The 21,345-nt window shown below is 46.3% G+C and overlaps 1 pseudogene; it reads left to right on the top strand.

The window, feature by feature from the left end:
- The window catches only part of LOC135538625 (DNA-binding protein SATB2-like), a 37,160-nt pseudogene extending 15,817 nt beyond the window's left edge, over positions 1-21,343 (top strand).
- Positions 21,344-21,345: the final 2 nt, after the last annotated feature.

The following is a 21,345-nucleotide window of genomic DNA, read 5'->3' on the forward strand; positions in this document are numbered from 1 at the left end:
AGTCCTATACAGTATGTGACTGTGTTGTGGTGTTCCAGTCCACAGTATGTGACTGTGTTGTGGTGTTCCAGTCCACAGTATGTGACTGTGTTGTGGTGTTCCAGTCCATACAGTATGTGACTGTGTTGTGGTGTTCCAGTCTATACAGTATGTGACTGTGTTGTGGTGTTCCAGTCATACAGTATGTGACTGTGTTGTGGTGTTCCAGTCCATACAGTATGTGACTGTGTTGTGGTGTTCCAGTCTATACAGTATGTGACTGTGTTGTGGTGTTCCAGTCCATACAGTATGTGACTGTGTTGTGGTGTTCCAGTCCATACAGTATGTGACTGTGTTGTGGTGTTCCAGTCCATACAGTATGTGACTGTGTTGTGGTGTTCCAGTCTATACAGTATGTGACTGTGTTGTGGTGTTCCAGTCTATACAGTATGTGACTGTGTTGTGGTGTTCCAGTCCACAGTATGTGACTGTGTTGTGGTGTTCCAGTCTATACAGTATGTGACTGTGTTGTGGTGTTCCAGTCCATACAGTATGTGACTGTGTTGTGGTGTTCCAGTCTATACAGTATGTGACTGTGTTGTGGTGTTCCAGTCCACAGTATGTGACTGTGTTGTGGTGTTCCAGTCTATACAGTATGTGACTGTGTTGTGGTGTTCCAGTCCATACAGTATGTGACTGTGTTGTGGTGTTCCAGTCTATACATGTGACTGTGTTGTGGTGTTCCAGTCTATACAGTATGTGACTGTGTTGTGGTGTTCCAGTCTATACAGTATGTGACTGTGTTGTGGTGTTCCAGTCCACAGTATGTGACTGTGTTGTGGTGTTCCAGTCTATACAGTATGTGACTGTGTTGTGGTGTTCCAGTCCATACAGTATGTGACTGTGTTGTGGTGTTCCAGTCTATACAGTATGTGACTGTGTTGTGGTGTTCCAGTCCATACAGGAGGTGACTTTGTTGTGGTGTTCCAGTCCATACAGTATGTGACTGTGTTGTGGTGTTCCAGTCTATACAGTATGTGACTGTGTTGTGGTGTTCCAGTCTATACAGTATGTGACTGTGTTGTGGTGTTCCAGTCTATACAGTATGTGACTGTGTTGTGGTGTTCCAGTCTATACAGTATGTGACTGTGTTGTGGTGTTCCAGTCCACAGTATGTGACTGTGTTGTGGTGTTCCAGTCCACAGTATGTGACTGTGTTGTGGTGTTCCAGTCCATACAGTATGTGACTGTGTTGTGGTGTTCCAGTCCACCGTATGTGACTGTGTTGTGGTGTTCCAGTCCACAGTATGTGACTGTGTTGTGGTGTTCCAGTCCACAGATTGTGACTGTGTTGTGGTGTTCCAGTCTATACAGTATGTGACTGTGTTGTGGTGTTCCAGTCCACAGTATGTGACTGTGTTGTGGTGTTCCAGTCCACAGTATGTGACTGTGTTGTGGTGTTCCAGTCCACAGTATGTGACTGTGTTGTGGTGTTCCAGTCCATACAGTATGTGACTGTGTTGTGGTGTTCCAGTCCACAGTATGTGACTGTGTTGTGGTGTTCCAGTCTATACAGTATGTGACTGTGTTGTGGTGTTCCAGTCCACAGTATGTGACTGTGTTGTGGTGTTCCAGTCCACAGCATGTGACTGTGTTGTGGTGTTCCAGTCCACAGTATGTGACTGTGTTGTGGTGTTCCAGTCCACAGTATGTGACTGTGTTGTGGTGTTCCAGTCTATACAGTATGTGACTGTGTTGTGGTGTTCCAGTCCATACAGTATGTGACTGTGTTGTGGTGTTCCAGTCCATACAGTATGTGACTGTGTTGTGGTGTTCCAGTCCATACAGTATGTGACTGTGTTGTGGTGTTCCAGTCTATACAGTATGTGACTGTGTTGTGGTGTTCCAGTCTATACAGTATGTGACTGTGTTGTGGTGTTCCAGTCTATACAGTATGTGACTGTGTTGTGGTGTTCCAGTCCACAGTATGTGACTGTGTTGTGGTGTTCCAGTCCACAGTATGTGACTGTGTTGTGGTGTTCCAGTCCACAGTATGTGACTGTGTTGTGGTGTTCCAGTCCACAGTATGTGACTGTGTTGTGGTGTTCCAGTCCACAGTATGTGACTGTGTTGTGGTGTTCCAGTCCACAGTATGTGACTGTGTTGTGGTGTTCCAGTCCACAGTATGTGACTGTGTTGTGGTGTTCCAGTCCATACAGTATGTGACTGTGTTGTGGTGTTCCAGTCTATACAGTATGTGAATGTGTTGTGGTGTTCCAGTCTATACAGTATGTGACTGTGTTGTGGTGTTCCAGTCCATACAGTATGTGACTGTGTTGTGGTGTTCCAGTCCATACAGTATGTGACTGTGTTGTGGTGTTCCAGTCCATACAGTATGTGACTGTGTTGTGGTGTTCCAGTCCATACAGTATGTGACTGTGTTGTGGTGTTCCAGTCCATACAGTATGTGACTGTGTTGTGGTGTTCCAGTCTATACAGTATGTGACTGTGTTGTGGTGTTCCAGTCTATACAGTATGTGACTGTGTTGTGGTGTTCCAGTCCACAGTATGTGACTGTGTTGTGGTGTTCCAGTCTATACAGTATGTGACTGTGTTGTGGTGTTCCAGTCCATACAGTATGTGACTGTGTTGTGGTGTTCCAGTCTATACAGTATGTGACTGTGTTGTGGTGTTCCAGTCCACAGTATGTGACTGTGTTGTGGTGTTCCAGTCTATACAGTATGTGACTGTGTTGTGGTGTTCCAGTCCATACAGTATGTGACTGTGTTGTGGTGTTCCAGTCTATACAGTATGTGACTGTGTTGTGGTGTTCCAGTCTATACAGTATGTGACTGTGTTGTGGTGTTCCAGTCTATACAGTATGTGACTGTGTTGTGGTGTTCCAGTCCACAGTATGTGACTGTGTTGTGGTGTTCCAGTCTATACAGTATGTGACTGTGTTGTGGTGTTCCAGTCCATACAGTATGTGACTGTGTTGTGGTGTTCCAGTCTATACAGTATGTGACTGTGTTGTGGTGTTCCAGTCCATACAGGAGGTGACTTTGTTGTGGTGTTCCAGTCCATACAGTATGTGACTGTGTTGTGGTGTTCCAGTCTATACAGTATGTGACTGTGTTGTGGTGTTCCAGTCCATACAGTATGTGACTGTGTTGTGGTGTTCCAGTCTATACAGTATGTGACTGTGTTGTGGTGTTCCAGTCCATACAGTATGTGACTTTGTTGTGGTGTTCCAGTCCATACAGTATGTGACTGTGTTGTGGTGTTCCAGTCTATACAGTATGTGACTGTGTTGTTGTGTTCCAGTCCATACAGTATGTGACTGTGTTGTGGTGTTCCAGTCTATACAGTATGTGACTGTGTTGTGGTGTTCCAGTCCATACAGTATGTGACTTTGTTGTGGTGTTCCAGTCCATACAGTATGTGACTGTGTTGTGGTGTTCCAGTCTATACAGTATGTAACTGTGTTGTGGTGCTCCAGGTCTTTATAGGTCTAATATTACACAGTACACATTCCAAAACATACACTATGTGACTGTGTTGTGGTGTTCAGTCTCTCTATGTGACTCTGTTCTGGTCTCTCTCTCTCTCATCAGAGTATGATCTCTGCCATAGTCAACAGCTCATACTATGCCAACGTGTCCACCTCCAAGTGCCAGGAGTTTGGCCGCTGGTACAAGAAGTACAAAAGGATTCTGTGTGAGGTGTTCCCCTCTTGGCTCCTGTAGCCTCACACAGTATGTGACTCCTGTAGCCTCCACAACCAGTCATATGTCATTAGCACCTTCCACTATAACATTGCCTGTCATTGGCTGGGATCCTAACAGTAAGTCTGGGTTGAGCTGACCCACATGTCGGGCCCTTCTTTCAGCAGACAGTTATCATTGGCCCTTGAGTGTGTCGGCTCAAGCTTTTGGGGGCCTAAGGCAAGGCTTGATTGTGGGGGCCAGCCTTAAAGCTCAAAAACTATATTTTGATTTTGTTTTTGATTATGTCCACTGTTGATAAAGTCCCGAAACGTTTTGCAGGTCAGCAGTAGGTTTCAAGATATTGGACATTCAGTCTAAGCAAACTGTGTCATCTGCCACATCATGATGATGATGCGTTTTGCCAGTGACAGTTTGGTTCTTAAAAGTCCAATATCTTGAAAACTTGACTGCTGACATACAAACCATTTAGTATTAACAGTGGATTAATGATGTTCCTTTACGTCCATACGCACCGTCTGCTTATAGGAGATACAGCACTACTATAGAGCAGGCCTCTGAGATGTGGGTTAACTACACTGCAAAATCCCCCCCGAGAAAACAGCTCTATAGAGACTAGAAACCCCACCATGATCCATGGTATTAGAGACATCTTTATAGAGACTAGAGACCCCACCATGATGCATTGTATTAGAGACAGCTCTATAGAGACTAGAGAACCCACCATGATGCATGGTATTAGAGACAGATCTATAGAGACTCCACCGTGATGCATGGTATTAGAGACAGCTCTATGGAGACTAGAGACCCCACCATGATGCATGGTATTAGAGACAGCTCTATAGAGACTAGAGACCACACCATGATGCATGGTATTAGAGACAGCTCTATAGAGACGCCACCATGATACATGGTAGAGACAGATCTATAGAGACTAGAGACCACACCATGATGCATGGTATTAGAGACAGCTCTATAGAGACCCCACCATGATGCATGTATTAGAGACAGCTCTATATATATCCCAACCTGATGCATGGTATTAGAGACAGCTCTATAGAGACTAGAGACCACACCATGATGCATGGTATTAGAGACAGCTCTATAGAGGCTAGAGACCCCACCATGATGCATGGTATTAGAGACAGATCTATAGAGACCCCACCGTGATGCATGGTATTAGAGACAGCTCTATAGAGACCCCACCATGATGCATGGTATTAGAGACAGCTCTATAGAGACTAGAGACCACACCATGATGCATGGTATTAGAGACAGCTCTATAGAGACCCCACCATGATACATGGTATTAGAGACAGATCTATAGAGACCCCGCCGTGATGCATGGTATTAGAGACAACTCTATAGAGACCCCACCATGATGCATGGTATTAGAGACAGCTCTATAGAGACCCCACCATGATGCATGGTATTAGAGACAGCTCTATGGAGACCCCACCATGATGCATGGTATTAGAGACAGCTCTATAGAGACCCCACCATGATGCATGGTATTAGAGACAGCTCTATGGAGACCCCACCATGATGCATGGTATTAGAGACAGCTCTATAGAGACCCCACCATGATGCATGGTATTAGAGACAGCTCTATAGAGACCCCACCATGATGCATGGTATTAGAGACAGCTCTATATATATCCCAACCTGATGCATGGTATTAGAGACAGCTCTATAGAGACCCCACCATGATGCATGGTATTAGAGACAGCTCTATATAGACCCCACCATGATGCATGGTATTAGAGACAGCTCTATAGAGACCCCACCATGATGCATGGTATTAGAGACAGCTCTATAGAGACCCCACCATGATGCATGGTATTAGAGACAGGTCTATAGAGACCCCACCATGATGCATGGTATTAGAGACAGCTCTATAGAGACCCCACCATGATGCATGGTATTAGAGACAGCTCTATAGAGACACCACCATGATGCATGGTATTAGAGACAGATCTATAGAGACCCCACCATGATGCATGGTATTAGAGACAGCTCTATAGAGACCCCACCATGATGCATGGTATTAGAGACAGCTCTATAGAGACCCACCATGATGCATGGTATTAGAGACAGCTCTATAGAGACACCACCATGATGCATGGTATTAGAGACAGCTCTGTAGAGACTAGAAACCCCACCATGATGCATGGTATTAGAGACAGCTCTATAGAGACTAGAGACCCCACCATGATGCATGGTATTAGAGACAGCTCTATAGAGACTAGAGAACCCACCATGATCCATGGTATTAGAGACAGCTCTATAGAGACTAGAGACCCCACCATGATGCATGGTATTAGAGACAGCTCTATAGAGACTAGAGACCCCACCATGATGCATGGTATTAGAGACAGATCTATAGAGACCTCACCATGATGCGTGGTATTAGAGACAGATCTATAGAGACCCCCCCATGATGCATGGTATTAGAGACAGATCTATAGAGACGCCATCATGATGCATGGTATTAGAGACAGCTCTATAGAGACCCCACCATGATGCATGGTATTAGAGACAGCTCTATAGAGACTAGAGACCACACCATGATGCATGGTATTAGAGACAGCTCTATAGAGACCCCACCATGATACATGGTATTAGAGACAGATCTATAGAGACCCCGCCGTGATGCATGGTATTAGAGACAACTCTATAGAGACCCCACCATGATGCATGGTATTAGAGACAGCTCTATAGAGACCCCACCATGATGCATGGTATTAGAGACAGCTCTATAGAGACCCCACCATGATGCATGGTATTAGAGACAGCTCTATAGAGACCCCACCATGATGCATGGTATTAGAGACAGCTCTATGGAGACCCCACCATGATGCATGGTATTAGAGACAGCTCTATAGAGACCCCACCATGATGCATGGTATTAGAGACAGCTCTATAGAGACCCCACCATGATGCATGGTATTAGAGACAGCTCTATGGAGACCCCACCATGATGCATGGTATTAGAGACAGCTCTATAGAGACTAGAGACCCCACCATGATGCATGGTATTAGAGACAGCTCTATAGAGACTAGAGAACCCACCATGATCCATGGTATTAGAGACAGCTCTATAGAGACTAGAGACCCCACCATGATGCATGGTATTAGAGACAGCTCTATAGAGACTAGAGACCCCACCATGATGCATGGTATTAGAGACAGATCTATAGAGACCTCACCATGATGCGTGGTATTAGAGACAGATCTATAGAGACCCCCCATGATGCATGGTATTAGAGACAGATCTATAGAGACCCCATCATGATGCATGGTATTAGAGACAGCTCTATAGAGACCCCACCATGATGCATGGTATTAGAGACAGCTCTATAGAGACTAGAGACCCACCATGATGCATGGTATTAGAGACAGCTCTATAGAGACCCCACCATGATGCATGGTATTAGAGACAGATCTATAGAGACCCCACCATGATGCATGGTATTAGAGACAACTCTATAGAGACCCCAACATGATGCATGGTATTAGAGACAGCTCTATAGAGACCCCACCGTGATGCATGGTATTAGAGACAGCTCTATAGAGACCCCCCCATGATGCATGGTATTAGAGACAGCTCTATAGAGACCCCACCATGATGCATGGTATTAGAGACAGCTCTATAGAGACCCCACCATGATGCATGGTATTAGAGACAGCTCTATAGAGACCCCACCATGATGCATGGTATTAGAGACAGCTCTATAGAGACCCCACCATGATGCATGGTATTAGAGACAGCTCTATATATCCCAACCATGATGCATGGTATTAGAGACAGCTCTATAGAGACCCCACCATGATGCATGGTATTAGAGACAGCTCTATAGAGACCCCACCATGATGCATGGTATTATAGAGACCCCACCATGATGCATGGTATTAGAGACAGCTCTATAGAGACCCCACCATGATGCATGGTATTAGAGACAGCTCTATAGAGACCCCACCATGATGCATGGTATTAGAGACAGCTCTATAGAGACACCACCATGATGCATGGTATTAGAGACAGATCTATAGAGACCCCACCATGATGCATGGTATTAGAGACAGCTCTATAGAGACCCCACCATGATGCATGGTATTAGAGACAGCTCTATAGAGACCCCACCATGATGCATGGTATTAGAGACAGCTCTATAGAGACCCCACCATGATGCATGGTATTAGAGACAGCTCTATAGATACTAGAGACCCCACCATGATGCATGGTATTAGAGACAGCTCTATAGAGACTAGAGACCCCACCATGATGCATGGTATTAGAGACAGCTCTATAGAGACTAGAGAACCCACCATGATCCATGGTATTAGAGACAGCTCTATAGAGACTAGAGACCCCACCATGATGCATGGTATTAGAGACAGCTCTATAGAGACTAGAGACCCCACCATGATGCATGGTATTAGAGACAGATCTATAGAGACCTCACCATGATGCGTGGTATTAGAGACAGATCTATAGAGACCCCCCCATGATGCATGGTATTAGAGACAGATCTATAGAGACGCCATCATGATGCATGGTATTAGAGACAGCTCTATAGAGACCCCACCATGATGCATGGTATTAGAGACAGATCTATAGAGACTAGAGACCCCACCATGATGCATGGTATTAGAGACAGCTCTATATAGACCCCTCCATGATGCATGATATTAGAGACAGCTCTATAGAGACCCCACCATGATGCATGGTATTAGAGACAGCTCTATAGAGACTAGAGACCCACCATGATGCATGGTATTAGAGACAGCTCTATAGAGACCCCACCATGAGGCATGGTATTAGAGACAGCTCTATAGAGACCCCACCATGATGCATGTATTAGAGACAGCTCTATAGAGACCCCAACATGATGCATCTTATTAGAGACAGCTCTATAGAGACCCCACCATGATGCATGGTATTAGAGACAGCTCTACCGAGACTGAAGACCCCACCATGATGCATGGTATTAGAGACAGCTCTATAGAGACCCCACCATGATCCATAGTATTAGAGACAGCTCTATAGAGACTAGAGACACCACCATGATGCATGCTATTAGAGACAGCTCTATAGAGACCCCACCATGATGCATGGTATTAGAGACAGATCTATAGAGACCCCACCATGATGCGTGGTATTAGACACAGATCTATAGAGACTCCCCCATGATGCATGGTATTAGAGACAGCAATATAGAGACTAGAGACCCCACCATGATGCATGGTATTAGAGACAGCAATATAGAGACTAGAGACCCCACCATGATGCATGGTATTAGAGACAACTCTATAGAGACCCCACCATGATGCATGGTATTAGAGACAGCTCTATAGAGACTAGAGACCACACCATGATGCATGGTATTAGAGACAGCTCTATAGAGACCCCACCATGATGCATGGTATTAGAGACAGATCTATAGAGACTAGAGACCCCACCATGATGCATGGTATTAGAGACAGCTCTATATAGACGCCATCATGATGCATGGTATTAGAGACAGCTCTATAGAGACCCCACCATGATGCATGGTATTAGAGACAGATCTATAGAGACTAGAGACCCCACCATGATGCATGGTATTAGAGACAGCTCTATATAGACCCCTCCATGATGCATGATATTAGAGACAGCTCTATAGAGACCGCACCATGATGCATGGTATTAGAGACAGCTTTATAGAGACCCCACCATGATGCATGGTATTAGAGACAGCTCTATAGAGACTAGAGACCCACCATGATGCATGGTATTAGAGACAGCTCTATAGAGACCCCACCATGATGCATGGTATTAGAGACAGCTCTATAGAGACCCCACCATGATGCATGGTATTAGAGACAGGTCTATAGAGACCCCACCATGATGCATGTATTAGAGACAGCTCTATAGAGACCCCACCATGATGCATGGTATTAGAGACAGCTCTATAGAGACCCCACCACAATGCATGGTATTAGAGAAAGGTCTATAGAGACACCACCATGATGCATGGTATTAGAGACAGCTCTATAGAGACCCCACCATGATGCATGGTATTAGAGACAGCTCTATAGAGACTAGAGACCCCACCATGATGCATGGTATTAGAGACAGCTCTATAGAGACCCCACAATGATCCATGGTATTAGAGACAGCTCTATAGAGACTAGAGACCCCACCATGATGCATGGTATTAGAGACAGCTCTATAGAGACCCCACCATGATGCATGGTATTAGAGAATGCTCTATAGAGACCCCACCATGATGCATCTTATTAGAGACAGCTCTATAGAGACCCCTCCATGATGCATGGTATTAGAGACAGCTCTACCGAGACTGAAGACCCCACCATGATGCATGGTATTAGAGACAGCTCTATAGAGACCCCACCATGATCCATAGTATTAGAGACAGCTCTATAGAGACTAGAGACACCACCATGATGCATGCTATTAGAGACAGCTCTATAGAGACCCCACCATGATGCATGGTATTAGAGACAGCTCTATAGAGACTAGAGACCCCACCATGATGCATGGTATTAGAGACAGCTCTATAGAGACTAGAGGCCCCACCATGATGCATGGTATTAGAGACAGCTCTATAGAGACCCCACCATGATCCATGGTATTAGAGACAGCTCTATATAGACCCCACCATGATGCATGGTATTAGAGACAGCTCTATAGAGACCTCACCATGATGCATGGTATTAGAGACAGCTCTATAGAGACCCCACCATGATGCATGGTATTAGAGACAGCTCTATAGAGACCCCACCATGATGCATGGTATTAGAGACAGCTCTATAGAGACCCCACCATGATGCATGGTATTAGAGACAGCTCTATAGAGACTAGAGACCCCCACCATGATGCATGGTATTAGAGACAGATCTATAGAGACCCCACCATGATGCATGGTAGTAGAGACAGCTCTATAGAGACTAGAGACCACACCATGATGCATGGTATTAGAGACAGCTCTATAGAGACCCCACCATGATGCATGGTATTAGAGACAGCTCTATAGAGACCCCACCATGATGCATGGTATTAGAGACAGCTCTATAGAGACCCCACCATGATGCATGGTATTAGAGACAGCTCTATAGAGACACCACCATGATGCATGGTATTAGAGACAGCTCTATAGAGACCCCACCATGATGCATGGTATTAGAGACAGCTCTATAGAGACCCCACCATGATCCATGGTATTAGAGACAGCTCTATAGAGACCCCACCATGATGCATGGTATTAGAGACAGCTCTATTGAGACCCCACCATGATCCATGGTATTAGAGACAGCTCTATAGAGACTAGAGACCCCACCATGATGCATGGTATTAGAGACAGCTCTATAGAGACTAGAGACCCCACCATGATGCATGGTATTAGAGACAGATCTATAGAGACCCCACCATGATGCATGGTATTAGAGACAGTTCTATTGAGACCCCACCATGATCCATGGTTTACATAATCTTTTAATGTCACCCTTAATATAGCAGAGAAAACCAAACACTGTCAGCCTCTAATCAGAAGCAGCCGCTTGCCACTCCACACTGGGAGATCCCCTTACACACACACTCTGTGAAACGTCACACACACACACACACACACACACACACACACACACACACACACACACACACACACACACACACACACACACACACACACACACACACACACACACACACACACACACACACACACACACACACACACACACACATGGATTTACACACACTTGGAGCTCATAGCAGACCATGTACCCTCTCCTTACGCTCTCCTCCCTGTTTAACACTGTCATTCCAACATGGAGGCAGATCAAAGTTGACACCAGACCACAAACACAGGGAGAAGTGGGAGAGGAGATAAATGGTGCCTGTGGTCTGACAGGGGAGGGGGAGGGGGGAGGGAGGAGGGGGATCAGGTTCCCTACAGCCCATAGTATTAGTTCTATTCTGTTCTGTTCTGCGGCCCCAAAAGACAAACACACCGCAGCCCTCCAGATGTTGTAAAATGGGGAATGGGACGTTCCCATTGGATTAGTGTAGTCACCTCAGAATCTGATTGGAGGATCTACTTGTCAGTCTTAGGACCTTCTGTTGATGTCAATTGCATGGCTGGATGGATGGATAATACATGGATAAAATATAGTTGAATGCTGTGCAACCTACCTACTGTGCTGTACTGTACCGTATAAGTGTATTGTTTTGTTAACCAGTCTGATATATGGCATGTGACTTCACTACAGGTGAATACCTGGAGAAGATGTGGTCAGGACGGGATAAACCTGATATTAAAGGTGAGTTGGAAAGAACGCCCATTACCTGAATATATATATATAGTATCTGAACAGTATATAGATGGTATTGAGATCTCTTCAGACCTCCTCTCACCACCATGTCTGTTTGTATCTGCAGTGGAGAGGGACAGCATGTCAGACGTATGTGGCCTGGGACAGCGCCCCCCCTCTCACCTGACCCCACCAACCCAGCTTGGAGGGTTACCCCTCAAGGTTGGACTAGGGGACCCCCAAACCCCCAGCCAGCAACAGGCCCTCCCCCACCTGTCTCAGCAGCACTCACCCCATGCCCAGCACCACCACAGCCCACCGCCCAGACGCCAGGCGCCCCCTCCCGGTCCTCTGGCCTCCCTCCAACCCTTACTGGGCCCGGGCGGTCTCCTCTCCCCCAGCTCAGCCCTCAGATGGTCAGGCAACAACTGGCCATGGCCCACCTCATCAACCAGCAGCTAGCTGTTAGCCGCCTGCTAGCCCACCAGCACGGTCCGCAGGCCCTCCACCAGCAGCAGCACCAACAGTTCCTCAACCACCCACCCATCCCGCGCTCCTGCAAAGCCCCAGGAGGCCTCACCGATCCTGGGATGAATCCGTCGGCCGTGGAGGTCTGTCCGGACATCTACCATCAGGTCAGAGAGGAGCTGAAGAGGGCCAGCGTCTCTCAGGCTGTGTTCGCCAGGGTGGCCTTCAACCGCACACAGGTGAGACATCTACCTCGACTTCCACTTCCATTTCTAAGCACTGAAACCTCCACTTAAGTTGAATTTTCACTTAATCTCCCTTTGACATCAATACATCAATGCGGGTCTGATTTTTTCAGGTTCTTTGGTCCACAGCACTAAAAGATCCGGAGCCCCCGAAGCTTCTGCACATGTTTATAGTCTCTACTTTACACACAGAGAGCAGGCTACTCCGAGAACAGGCTACTCTGAGAACAGGCTACTCTGAGAACAGGCTGCTCAGTGAACAGGCTACTCAGAGAACAGGCTACTCCGAGAACAGGCTGCTCAGTGAACAGGCTACTCCGAGAACAGGCTACTCAGAGAACAGGCTACTCAGAAAACAGGCTACTCAGAAAACAGGCTACTCAGAGAACAGGCTACTCAGAAAACAGGCTACTCAGAAAACAGGCTACTCAGAGAACAGGCTACTCAGAGAACAGGCTACTCAGAGAACAGGCTACTTAGAGAACAGGCTACTCAGAAAACAGGCTACTCAGAGAACAGGCTACACAGGCCAATGGTTCTGGTGTTGTTTAATAAAGTTAGATCAAAGCAGAATCAATGTCTGCCAGATCACATAATGATCACAGTATTCTACATTACATAAACCAATATAATAGCCTAGTATAGCTTTACTGGAAGACAAAAAACAACAGCAAATTGTTTTCTCATGTGGCCAAAACTCAACAACACGCGCCACTGGACAAAATACTAGGATGGCTGCAGTTTGTTAGCACCATCTGCTCTAAGATTCGTTCACTCAGTCGCACTGTAGGCTACTTCTAAACAACACTGTAGGCTACTTCTAAACAACACTGTAGGATACTTCTAAACAACACTGTAGGCTACTACTAAACAGCACTGTAGGCTACTTCTAAACAACACTGTAGGCTATTTCTAAACAAAACTGTAGGATACTTCTAAACAACACTGTAGGATACTTCTAAACAACACTGTAGGCTACTACTAAACAACACTGTAGACTACTACTAAACAACACTTTAGGCTACTACTAAACAACACAGTAGGCTACCACTAAACAACTCTGTAGGCTACTACTAAACAACACTGTAGACTACTACTAAACAACTCTGTAGACTACTACTAAACAACACTGTAGACTACTACTAAACAACTCTGTAGACTACTACTAAACAACACTGTAGGCTACTACTAAACAACACTGTAGACTACTACTAAACAACACTGTAGACTACTACTAAACAACACTGTAGGCTACTACTAAACAACACTGTAGACTACTACTAAACAACACTGTAGGCTACTACTAAACAACACCGTAGGCTACTACTAAACAACACTGTAGACTACTACTAAACAACACTGTAGACTACTACTAAACAACACTGTAGACTACTACTAAACAACACTGTAGGCTACTACTAAACAACACTGTAGACTACTACTAAACAACACTGTAGACTACTACTAAACAACACTGTAGACTACTACTAAACAACACTGTAGACTACTACTAAACAACACTGTAGACTACTACTAAACAACACTGTAGACTACCACTAAACAACACTGTAGAGTACTACTAAACAACACTGTAGACTACTACTAAACAACACTGTAGACTACTACTAAACAACACTGTAGGCTACTACTAAACAACACTGTAGACTACTACTAAACAACACTGTAGACTACTACTAAACAACACTGTAGACTACTACTAAACAACACTGTAGACTACTACTAAACAACACTGTAGACTACTACTAAACAACACTGTAGACTACTACTAAACAACACTGTAGACTACTACTAAACAACACTGTAGACTACCACTAAACAACACTGTAGACTACTACTAAACAACACTGTAGACTACTACTAAACAACACTGTAGACTACTACTAAACAACACTGTAGACTACTACTAAACAACACTGTAGACTACTACTAAACAACACTGTAGACTACTACTAAACAACACTGTAGGCTACTACTAAACAACACTGTAGGCTACTACTAAACAACACTGTAGGCTACTACTAAACAACACTGTAGACTACTACTAAACAACACTGTAGACTACTACTAAACAACACTGTAGACTACTACTAAACAACACTGTAGGCTACTACTAAACAACACTGTAGACTACTACTAAACAACACTGTAGGCTACTACTAAACAACACTGTAGACTACTACTAAACAACACTGTAGGCTACTACTAAACAACACTGTAGGCTACTACTAAACAACACTGCATCACTCATCACTGAAACACACTGAGATCAAATGGTTACTATGCAGAATGATGCTGCATGGATGTTTCACCGGTAAAACCTGAATAATTATCATGCACTATTAAATGCAGTGTTGTTTTTGTCTTCCAGTGAAGTTATACTAGGCTATTATATTGAGTTCTGTAATGTAGAATACTGTGATGGTTATGGGATCTTGCCGACATTGATTCAGCTTTGATCTAACTTTATTAAACAACACCATTCGCCAGCGGAGCTGATACACACACGTGGTCTGCACGTGCGCAGAAGCTTCGGGGAGCTATGGATCTTTGAGTGCAACGGACTACATATCCAGAAGAAGTGGGATTCACGGCCAGAACTGTGACCACTGTAGCTTTTGAAGGGTCTCAGAGTTGGTTTGTCATCAGTAGAGACCTGTCTAAATCCCTAGCATGTCATATGAGTGTTCTGAAAGCTGAATATAACTCCACTGCACTGATACTGACTGTTGACAAAGCCCAATACACTGACATAGGGACATTCCAACCTAAAGAGAGTAGAGTAGAGTAGAGTAGAGTAGAGTAGAGTAGAGTAGAGTAGAGTAGAGTAGAGTAGAGTGAGAGAGTGAGAGAGTGAGAGAGAGAGAGAGAGAGATGTAATGAGAGAATTAGAGTATGAAAGATTACTTGGAGGGTCCTTGCTAAGAGACCTGACATATGCGCGCATGTTTGTGTCTCAGGGCCTGCTGTCTGAGATCCTTCGTAAAGAGGAGGACCCTCGCCAGGCCTCCCAGTCACTCCTGGTCAACCTCAAAGCTATGCAGAACTTCCTGAACCTCCACGAGAGCGAACGCGACCACATTTACCAGGAGGAGCGTGAACGCAGCATGAACCCCAACCTCAACCTAGGCAACCTGACCCCAACCAATCAGAACTCCAGCTCCACTGGCCAGCGACTCACACAGGTACACGTACATACCCAGGTGTCCTCGTGTACGTTGAATAGGAACACTAGGGAATAGCCACATCAGGCACACATCTACAACCACACCTGGGTTTAAATAGTATTCATATTTCCTCTCTAATACACTGAAGTGCCAGGGTGGGTGGGGTTTGCACTTTTGGGATTGTTGCATTGGTTCCATTGCGTCTGGAAATCTCAATCTCAAAGTGAAGTTTAAGTATTTGAAAGAAAATAAATACTATTCGAGCCCAGGTCTGGCTACAACCCACATCACACACAGAAACAACCATGCCAGTACACTAACAGGTAAACACTGTAGTCTCATCACACACAGACACACCCCTGCCAGTACACTAACAGGTAAACACTGTAGTCACATCACACACAGACACACCCCTGCCAGTACACTAACAAATAAACACTGTAGTCACATCACACACAGACACACCCCTGCCAGTACACTAACAGGTAAACACTGTAGTCACATCACACACAGACACACCCCTGCCAGTACACTAACAAGTAAACACTGTAGTCACATCACACACAGACATACCCCTGCCAGTACACTAACAGGTAAACACTGTAGACACATCACACACAGACACACCACTGCCAGTACACTAACAGGTAAACAAATGCAGGCAATCTCTTTAGGGACTCAGTAACCTAGACGATTAGCCAGTCTTGCTCACTAAAACCTCTCTCTTTCTCCCCCCGCCCTCTTCTCCTCCCTGCAGCCCAAGCCCCCCCTGACCCAGGTCAGTGCTGAGCTGCCCTTGAAGATGGAGTCCCTGGTCAACATCAACATTACCTCTGGGATCTATGATGAGATCCAGCAGGAGATGAAGAGAGCACAAGGTGTCCCAGGCCCTGTAGTCACATCGCCAAGGTGGCCGCCAACAAGAGCCAGGTCAGTCCACACACATACAGTATACCAGGGGTCGACCAACAAGAGCCAGGTCAGTCCACACATACAGTATACCAGGGTCACCAACAAGAGCCAGGTTAGTCCACACACATACAGTATACCAGGGGTCGCCAACAAGAGCCAGGTCAGTCCACACACATACAGAATACCAGGGGTCACTAACAAGAGCCAGGTCAGTCCACACAAATACAGTATACCAGGGGTCACCAACAAGAGCCAGGTCAGTACATTAGCATACAGTATACCAGGGGTCGCCAACAAGAGCCAGGTCAGTCCACACATACAGAATACCAGGGGTCACTAACAAGAGCCAGGTCAGTCCACACAAATACAGTATAACAGGGGTCACCAACAAGAGCCAGGTCAGTACATTAGCATACAGTATACCAGGGGTCGCCAACAAGAGCCAGGTCAGTCCACACATACAGAATACCAGGGTCACTAACAAGAGCCAGGTCAGTCCACACAAATACAGTATACCAGGGTCACCAACAAGAGCCAGGTCAGTACATTAGCATACAGTATACCAGGGGTCGCCAACAAGAGCCAGGTCAGTACATTAGAATACAGTATACCAGGGGTCGCCAACAAGAGCCAGGTCAGTCCACACAAATACAGTATACCAGGGGTCACCAACAAGAGCCAGGTCAGTACATTAGCATACAGTATACCAGGGGTCGCCAACAAGAGCCAGGTCAGTACATTAGAATACAGTATACCAGGGGTCGCCAACAAGAGCCAGGTCAGTACATTAGAATACAGTATACCAGGGGTCGCCAACAAGAGCCAGGTCAGTCCACACACATACAGAATACCAGGGGTCACTAACAAGAGCCAGGTCAGTCCACACAAATACAGTATACCAGGGGTCACCAACAAGAGCCAGGTCAGTACATTAGCATACAGTATACCAGGGGTCGCCAACAAGAGCCAGGTCAGTCCACACACATACAGAATACCAGGGGTCACTAACAAGAGCCAGGTCAGTCCACACAAATACAGTATACCAGGGGTCACCAACAAGAGCCAGGTCAGTACATTAGCATACAGTATACCAGGGGTCGCCAACAAGAGCCAGGTCAGTACATTAGAATACAGTATACCAGGGGTCGCCAACAAGAGCCAGGTCAGTACATTAGAATACAGTATACCAGGGGTCACCAACAAGAGCCAGGTCAGTACATTAGCATACAGTATACCAGGGGTCACCAACAAGAGCCAGGTCAGTACATTAGCATACAGTATACCAGGGGTCACCAACAAGAGCCAGGTCAGTACATTAGCATACAGTATACCAGGGGTCGCCAACAAGAGCCAGGTCAGTCCACACACATACAGAATACCAGGGGTCACTAACAAGAGCCAGGTCAGTCCACACAAATACAGTATACCAGGGGTCACCAACAAGAGCCAGGTCAGTACATTAGCATACAGTATACCAGGGGTCGCCAACAAGAGCCAGGTCAGTACATTAGAATACAGTATACCAGGGGTCGCCAACAAGAGCCAGGTCAGTACATTAGAATACAGTATACCAGGGGTCACCAACAAGAGCCAGGTCAGTACATTAGCATACAGTATACCAGGGGTCGCCAACAAGAGCCAGGTCAGTACATTAGAATACAGTATACCAGGGGTCGCCAACAAGAGCCAGGTCAGTACATTAGAATACAGTATACCAGGGGTCACCAACAAGAGCCAGGTCAGTACATTAGCATACAGTATACCAGGGGTCGCCAACAAGAGCCAGGTCAGTCCACACACATACAGTATACCAGGGGTCACCAACAAGAGCCAGGTCAGTCCGCACATACAGTATACCAGGGGTCACCAACAAGAGCCAGGTCAGTCCACACACATACAGTATACCAGGGGTCACCAACAAGGGCCAGGTCAGTACATTAGCATACAGTATACCAGGGGTCACCAACAAGAGCCAGGTCAGTACATTAGCATACAGTATACTGTATATAAGTATATAATAACAATACCATACTCTAGTGAGAGGAGCTCAGTGGTTCTGTTTGAAGCCACCCAGCTGAAGGTGAATTACTGACATCCTGGGATCAGGATGCTTAGTAAAATGTGTAAATATCTGTAAACAACCGTAACACACACACACACACACACACACACACACACACACACACACACACACACACACACACACACACACACACACACACACACACACACACACACACACACACACACTCATGTGCATGCCTACACATGCATGTAATGCACACAATATCCCACACAATGGAGAATGTTATTTCTCCTGGGTTGATGAACTGTGGTGGATTTGATGGGAGGTAAGATCACATATCGGGGTATGTGGGCGGGGATGTCACATGCGCTGGTTGTTTGGTACCACAGGCTGTGGTATCTGACTGTCGGGACCCGTGGCGTACCATCATGTCTCCGTGCAGATAAACAATGTGGGCGTCCAGGGCCGGGTAGAGATAAAAGAAACGTCTGTCACGCCAGCCAAAGGATCTGGCTGATGTGTGTGTGTGTGTGTGTGTGTGTGTGTGTGTGTGTGTGTGTGTGTGTGTGTGTGTGTGTGTGTGTGTGTGTGTGTGTGTGTGTGTGTGTGTGTGTGTGTGTGTGTGTCTATGAGCATGTGTGTGCTGGGTTACACTGTGGACCTCATCAAAGACACTCCAACTAGAGGGACAGAGCATGCGGATGTGGTGGCACATGAAGGAGAGGGATCCACTGAGATAGCCATCTAGGAGAGGGAGCCACTGGAGATAGCCGTCTAGGAGAGGGATCCACTGGAGATAGCCGTCTAGGGAGAGATCCACTGGAGATAGCCGTCCAGGAGAGGAACCACTGGAGATAGCCGGTCTAGGAGAGGGATCCACTGGAGATAGCCGGTCTAGAGAGGGATCCACTGGAGACAGCCGTCTAGGGGAGAGGGATCCACTGAGATAGCTGTCTAGGGAGAGGGAGCCACTGGAGAGCAGCCGTCTAGGAGAGGGAGCCACTGGAGATAGCAACAGGAGAGGGAGCCACTGGAGATAGCCATCTAGGAGAGGGAGCCACTGGAGACTACCTTCTGAGGGTTTAGAGCTTGAGGTCGTCACCTCATACAAGTACTTGTAGTATGGCTAGACGGTACACTGTCCTTTCTCAGCACATATCAACGCTGCAGGCTAAAGTTAAATCTGACTGGTTTCCAAACTAACCCTGATTCAGATGACCATCCTACCATGCTAGATTACGGAGTCAGCTCATCAGCTCATCAGAATCCGTCCTCTCGGTTTGGGTTAGTGTCAGAGACAGATGGTGATTCATCTTTGGTTCGCTGTCTTTGTATGACTGGTATTTGACAAGAGAGAATGGTTTGACCTGTGAAGTCTTTTGGTCTGAGGGTTGTACAGAGAGATCACATGATCATGGCTGGTCTGAGGGTTGTACAGAGAGATCACATGATCACAGCTGGTCTGAGGGTTGTACAGAGAGATCACATGATCACGGCTGGTCTGAGGGTTGTACAGAGAGATCACATGATCACAGCTGGTCTGAGGGTTGTAGAGAGATCATATGATCACAGCTGGTCTGAGGGTTGTACAGAGAGATCACAGATCATGGTTGGTCTGAGGGTTGTACAGAGAGATCACATGATCACGGCTGGTCTGAGGGGTTGTACAGAGATCACATGATCACGCTGGTCTGAGGGTGTACAGAGAGATCACATGATCACGGCTGGTCTGAGGGTAGTACAGAGAGATCACATGATTAAGGCGTTGAGGATTCTTGAGGAAGACATAAATAGACTGCTGTTGTTCTGGGTGGTTTCAGATTGTACTATCTAAGAAGTGGATTATAGAATAGAAAAATAGGTTGCGTGTGTGTTTTTTTCACACACGTTAGTGTGGTGTGTAAACACGTGTGAGATACAGGGGCTTGTGTGTCTCTGTGTGTGCGCCATGCTGGTCAGGGGTAGGGTTCCACAGGCCTGGCTCTGTGAGGGGTCATGGCTCAGTGACCCCATCTGGCCATGGTCCTCTCCGGAGAGACGGCTGGGGGAGGGAGAGAAGGAGCCCTGATCAGGTAATAATGAATACGGGGGTGCTGGAGGAGGCTGTGTACAAACAACAGCTGGTGTCAGTGCCTGCCAGTCTAGCAGAGATAATCACATCTCTCTCTCTCTCAGCACCACATCACTTTCATCTGGGAATTTGTCTTTTGCTCGTTTTCCATCCTGTTCTTTCTGATGTTCCTCTACCCCTCTCCATCCCCTTGTCCTGTCTCTCTTTCTCCATTTCTCTCACTCTAGTGCTGTATGTTAAATGACCCGTCATCCCTCCCTCTCTGTCAGGGCTGGCTGTGTGAGCTGCTGCGTTGGAAGGAGAACCCCAGCCCAGACAACCGGACTCTGTGGGAGAACCTGTGTACCATTAGAAGGTTCCTGACCCTGTCCCAGGCTGAGAGGGACATGGTGTATGAAGAGGAGTCCAAGCACCACTA

This window comes from Oncorhynchus masou, unplaced genomic scaffold, assembly GCF_036934945.1.
Source record: "Oncorhynchus masou masou isolate Uvic2021 unplaced genomic scaffold, UVic_Omas_1.1 unplaced_scaffold_992, whole genome shotgun sequence".
Taxonomy (NCBI): Eukaryota; Metazoa; Chordata; class Actinopteri; order Salmoniformes; family Salmonidae; genus Oncorhynchus; species Oncorhynchus masou.